Here is a 6,560-nt window from a genome sequence, read left to right as displayed (position 1 = left end):
CAGGACAGCGGTCCCACTGAAGTTCTTTCAGAGGCTCCTGGGGCATATGGCGGCTGCTGCGGCTGTAACACCGCTCGGTCTGCTTCATATGAGACCGCTTCAGCACTGGCTTCACGGCCGAGTCCCGAGATGGGCGTGGCAGCGCGGCACGTTCCGGGTGTCAATCACTCAGGAGTGCCGCCGAACCTTCAGTCCGTGGTCGGACCCCTTGTTTCTTCGGGCAGGAGTGCCCTTAGAACAGGTGTCCCGGCATGCTGTGGTGTTCACAGATGCTTCTGCCACCGGCTGGGGTGCCACGTACAACGGGCATGCAGTGTCAGGGGTTTGGACGGGACCCCATCTGCATTGGCACATCAACTGCCTCGAGTTGCTGGCAGTACGCCTTGCTCTGAGCCGCCTCAAAGGCCTGCTACGGGGCAAGCATGTACTGGTCCGTACGGACAACACTGCGACCGTTGCGTACATCAACCATCAAGGTGGTCTACGCTCCCGTCGCATGTCGCAACTCGCCCGCCATCTCCTCCTGTGGAGTCGGAAGTTTCTGAGGTCGCTTCGCGCCATTCATGTCCCCGGTGTGCTCAACCGTGTGGCCGACGAGCTATCACGAGCTGCGCTGCCAGGAGAATGGCGACTCCACCCCCAGGTGGTTCAGCTGATCTGGAGAGAGTTCGGAGAGGCTCAGGTAGACCTGTTTGCCTCACCAGAAACCTCCCACTGCCAGTTGTTTTACTCTCTGACCGGGGGAACACTCGGGACAGTCGCACTGGCACACAGCTGGCCCCGGGGCCTGCGCAAATATGCGTTTCCCCCAGTGAGCCTACTTGCACAGACTCTGTGCAAAGTCAGGGAGGACGAGGAGCAGGTCTTGCTGATTGCGCCTTACTGGCCCAACCGGACCTGGTTCCCAGAACTCTCACTCCTCGCGACAGCCCCTCCCTGGCCCATTCCTCTGAGGAACGACCTTCTTTCTCAGAGACGGGGCACTCTTTGGCACCCGCGTCCAGACCTCTGGAAACTCCATGTCTGGTCCCTGGACGGGACGCGGAGGTTCTAGGTGACTTACCCCCCGAGGAACTTAACACCATCACTTCGGCTCGCGCACTGTCTACGAGACGTGCTTACGCCTCGAAGTGGAACCTGTTCGTCGAGTGGTGCTCTTCTCGCCGGGAAGACCCCCGAAGATGCTCGATCGGTGTCGTGCTTTCCTTCTTGCAGCAGGGGTTGGAGCGTAGGCTGTCCCCCTCCACCCTCAAAGTCCATTCTGCTGCTATCTCCGCTTACCACGACCACATAGATGGCAAATCTGTTGGTCCGCACGACCTGGTCGTCAGGTTCCTTAGGGGGCGAGACGGTTAAATCCTCCTCGTCCCCCTCCATACCCTCTTGGGACCTTACTCTGGTGCTCAGAGCACTTCAGATTGCTCCCTTTGAGCCTTTGCTGTCAGCAGACTTAAAGATTCTGTCTATGAAGACTTTGCTGCTGGTGGCATTGGCCTCCGTCAAGAGGGTAGGGGACCTGCAGTCATTTTCGGTCGACGAATCGTGCCTACAGTTCGGGCCGGGTGATAGCCATGTGGTACTAAGACCCCGGCCTGGCTATGTGCCCAAGGTTCCTACCACTCCCTTCAGGGACCAGGTAGTGAGCCTGCAAGCGCTGCCCTCGGAGGAGGCAGACCCAGCCCTGGCTTTGCTCTGTCCAGTTCGCGCCTTGCGACTGTACATAGACAGAACTCGAAGCTTCAGGACCTCAGACCAGCTCTTTGTCTGTTACGGAGGCCAGCAGAAGGGAAAGGCTGTCTCCAAGCAGAGGATGGCCCACTGGATAGTGGATGCCATCGCCCTGGCTTACCAAGCTCAGGGCGTGCCCTGCCCGCTCAGGTTGCATGCTCACTCCACAAGAGGTGTGGCATCCTCCTGGGCGCTGGCTCGTGGCGCCTCGCTAACAGACATTTGTAGAGCTGCGGGCTGGGCGACACCTAACACGTTCGCTAGATACTATAGCCTTCGTGTCGAGCCGGTCTCCTCCCGTGTTCTCGCCTCAGGTCAGAGGCACGGAGAGGCCCCGGCTTAGTGTCGGCTTGCTGCGCTACATGCGCGTTCTATTCTCCAGAGAGTCCCTACGGGCAGACCCTGTTGAGTCCTCCGGTTACCGTTCGGCAGCCGACGTGGTGGAGCGTCTGGCGCCAGGCCTATACTCCGTTGTATCCTTGAGAACCGGATTTAGGCTGAGTTCCATATGTGTGACCCTACGGGGATCCCATATGGCTTTTCCACGGCTGCTCTTAAACGAAGCCGTGTCTTTCCCTCTGGGAGAACCCATCTCTATCGAGTTGGAGTCACCCCAGTTCTTCCATATGTAGCACAGCCCTACAGGGTTAGTCCATATGTACTTCTCCACATAACTCCTTCGGGGAAGGATGTGGCTTCCGCAGCGTTCCTTCAAACGAAGGTTACGCTTTCCCAGCGTTATCCAATAGTCTCACTGAATGGGTTTTGGAACAACAGTGATCGACCCTCTCTGTGTGAGCCTGGTCCCACCGTCCGCAGGCAAGGGGGTTCAGGTGGCTTACAACAGAGCACTGGAGGAGGGCAGCTCCTGTGGCGCTTTGGTAGGGATTCCTATTCGTCGGTCTGTCCGACGTACGTCGAACGTGACCGACTGAATGGGAACGTCTCGGTTACAAAGGTAACCCTCGTTCCCTGAAGGAGGGAACGGAGACGTACGTCCCGTCGCCACAGTTGTTGTCCTGCTGTGCTGCCGCCTGCTTGGTTCGGCTCCTCAGCGAAAACCTGAAGATGCAACGCACCTGCTGCTCATTATATACCCGCGCTGCGAGGTGAGCAGCTGATGCAGATGATTGCATGCCAATGTGCATTGGCTCGTTTAGTTACACTCGAAGTAGATTGGCTTCTCTGGCGAGATTCCTATTCGTCGGTCTGTCCGACGTACGTCTCCATTCCCTCCTTCAGGGAACGAGGGTTACCTTTTTAACCGAGACGTTTTGGATCTCTGTATTGGTTACACTGAATAATTTGTTAATACTCTTCATGAAATGGGGTGTTTTAAACCAACATTTGTTGTTTTGTTATTATGCAATTTATTTCAATGTTTCCAGAAAAAATGTAAGAGCTTGTAAGATCTTCTTTTATTCTCACCTTGACCACTTTATCAAGTACATCGATTTAAGAACTTATTGCCAGAGACAAATTTAATCTGACCACATCAAACCTCTGACCAATGAAAACTGTCATATGTATGCTTTTGCTGTTTGTTGTGCTATATGTTTTTTTTTAAATCACAGAATCCTTGCTGTCAAAGTTCAAATCCTGTGTCTTGTCTCAAAGGAGGGACAACTGAGTTCTACCATTATCAGTGCCTGATTCTTGTGGAGGTGTGAAGTGTTCGATGGATGATTTGCATATCTATGAATGGTGCAACACCATTTGATGGACCTTCTCATGCAGGACTGAAAGGAGAACAAAGAATGAAGACTGACCGACTGCTATTGCAACAAGTCTGGACAAGAAGTCTGAAGTTGACATCTACACACAACAGAAAGCATGTATTCATGGATTGTGCCACCTTTTGACACATGAGTGTGGCCAATGGTGCCAAGGAGGGACTGTAAGAATTGAAAATATCCAAAGATATTTTAAAATGAACAAAGACATTTGCTTTACTGTTTCACACCCCTCTCTCTTGCCAAGGGCCATTTGGGAGGCACAAAGGAGATAGTGATCAAGGCCTGTAGGCCAAGATGTGTGTACATCGGGGGTCTACAAATGGTCACACCTTTAGTACAGTGGGGGGAAGTTTTATCTTCTGATTGGTCAGTTTGAATGTCTCACATTTGAGTTTCAGTCACATGGTCAAGGAAGGGATAAAAGAAGATTTTAACTGTTGCTCTGGGCTCTTTTTGATACTCTGCTCTTCTTTCTTGGATTCTGGGGCACTCTTTGGCCCTCTCTCTCTTTCTCTCTCTCTCTTTCTCTCTCTCAGGTAACTTTTTCATACATGCTGTGTACGATTAATGGTATACGATTTTATCATCTCATACATCTATTTTGTGATTATTTTAAGTGTAACCATAATCAGATATTGTCATTAAACCCTTTCAATTACAAATGATGTGTTAACTAGTTTTGATTTAGTATTAACATTAATGTACTCCCTATTGCAATACAATATTGTCACACTATAGCAACGCTCTCCCACATATTTTGCTATTATAACTGCGCTTATTTCCGTCGTTGGTATAAGTTGCAGTGGGTGGTAATAGACAAGAAATGTACAGTATTCTAACATCTTACTGATGAAGTTTCTTTAGTCGCTCGGCAAACCTTACAGCCTGAACCCCTGTAGGAGTTCCACCCTTACACTGTCCACAATTCCAACACATTCCTTGAGGAAAACCATTAGGTGCACCTTTTCTTTTCTGCCCCCATTGTGGTGGATTTCCTTTCCAAGGCCCTGTCTGTTGAGCATAGACATTAACAGTGGGTGTTGGGGCCTGTTGCATGTTAGGAGGGATCACAGCAGGTGGGGGTTGCTGCACAGTTGTTGGTGGAACATTTATAGGAGTAGTTACAGTCATTTGTTCTGCAGCTCCTTCCTTTTGCACAGTTGCTTGTATTTTTTTTCTTGTGACTACTTGTTAGTTGTTCAAGTTGTAACTGAGTCAATTTTCTTTGCAAGTCTTTTTCTTGATTTTTCTGTTTTTGTTCATTTTTTCTGTACTGTTCAACAGCATGAGTTACATGATCACAAAACTCCTTGTGTGTTTTAGAGTTTAGACCAACCACATCTTCCAGTTTACTTATTACTGGTTGTGGCATTGCATCTACTATAGCATTTCTGAACAGTGTAGCCATTAATGCAGTGGTCTCAAACTGCCGGCCCGCGGGCCATTTACGGCCCGCCCTCCCCCTCCATCCGGCCCGCAACTGATCTTAAAAATAAAACATAATCCGGCCCGCAAAATTTTTTATTATTCTTCTTCTTTAGTTGCTACTTGTCTGATATGCAAAGAAAAAGTCGCCGTTCTAAGGGGCATTCACATATCGCGTCACATAAGCGCCCGCACCGCATTCTCCTTCTTTCCAATGCGCTTTTGCTCCAGTGGCGTCTGTTGTTGCTATGCAACCATGAGCCGCGCTCTCAACCGCGTCACTTCTATTATGAGCGTGCTTGCCTAAAACACAGTAAAAGCACTCGACTTTAAGTCACGAGCGTCGATTTAAACCACCGAAACGCGTCTGATGCAACCATTAAACGCTACCGATGCTCAAACGGCATCTTGGACAAACGTGTCTCAGCTTTGTGAGCACAAGCATTGCAGGTGTCTGTCAAGAAACAGAAGAGTGTACACATGTAGTATTCAGGGATTGTATTTGTTCAGTACAGTGCTGTTCAGTGCAAGATTTTAATGCATTTAGGCTAACATAAAGTAAGGGAAAATACTTCCACTAAATGTTTAAAACTAATAATGTATGTAACAATGAGAGATTTTTATTTTTTTGGCAAAATAAAGTTGATATATATAGCTCCAGTTTTTTTTTTTTTTTATTTCTGACCCCTCCAGGAGTCCATGCCACAAGTGTTGGTTTTGTTCCTAAATTACTATATTTTTTTATTCCATGCACCTTGTTGGATGTGAGAAGTTGCACCATTGCAATTAATAGTCTTATATTAGTAGTATTATATAATTATTACACTCTGTAACAATAAGATAGACACTGCTGTTTACATTTAGTATGGTAAATAAAATATTTATAGCATAGCTATATAAATATTTTAGTAGGCCTAATGAAATTTTAAGTAAATAAGAAACAATGCAAAGGAAAGTAAATTTTCTGAAATGTTGCGCTTTCTTGTGCTTGAATGTTAATATGGCCCTCCTATGAGGTGTCAATCACAGAAATGGCCCCCCACCAATTTGAGTTTGAGACCCCTGCATTAATGGGTCTCCTTCAGGATTCCCTTCAGTCTCTTGCTTCCATCTTTTTAATTGTCTCTGCACATATGCGAATGGACTCTCAGAGTCTCCCAACTCTTCACCCTTTAATGCTTTCAGGTCTATTTTTGTAGGATATTCATGTCGCAATGTCTGCCACACTGCTGGACGGTACATGTCAAACACAGTCCCATCCACCAGAAAAGAATTCACAGCTCTGTCTAGTTCGGACGCTTCAAGCATTTCCTCCATTTTTGTTCCACCTATAACTCTTGCCAGAAGTGCTTTGATGTCCCCCACTGCTAACAGTTTGCCCATTGTCTCTTCCTCAAACACTCTTATCCATTTTCCAGCCCCTTCATGAATGTCAGGGAGACGATTAACCAGCCCCTCAAGGTCCTGTGTAGCCCATGGAACATATTGTCCCTGTGTCCCTTTTATCAAAATTGGTAACTGCTTTGCTAAAGGTCTAATGTACCTTTTTATCTACCATGTGACCATCTTTCCTCATCAAATGATTCCTCCTCTTCACTTTCTACATGTAAACTTTCTAACAATTTAGTTATATCCTTTACTAATTTATCTGTATCTTTTATCATTTTTTTT

This window comes from Chanodichthys erythropterus, chromosome 12 (assembly GCF_024489055.1).
Source record: "Chanodichthys erythropterus isolate Z2021 chromosome 12, ASM2448905v1, whole genome shotgun sequence".
NCBI classification, from domain to species: domain Eukaryota; kingdom Metazoa; phylum Chordata; class Actinopteri; order Cypriniformes; family Xenocyprididae; genus Chanodichthys; species Chanodichthys erythropterus.
Note: the sequence above shows the minus strand (reverse complement) of the source record.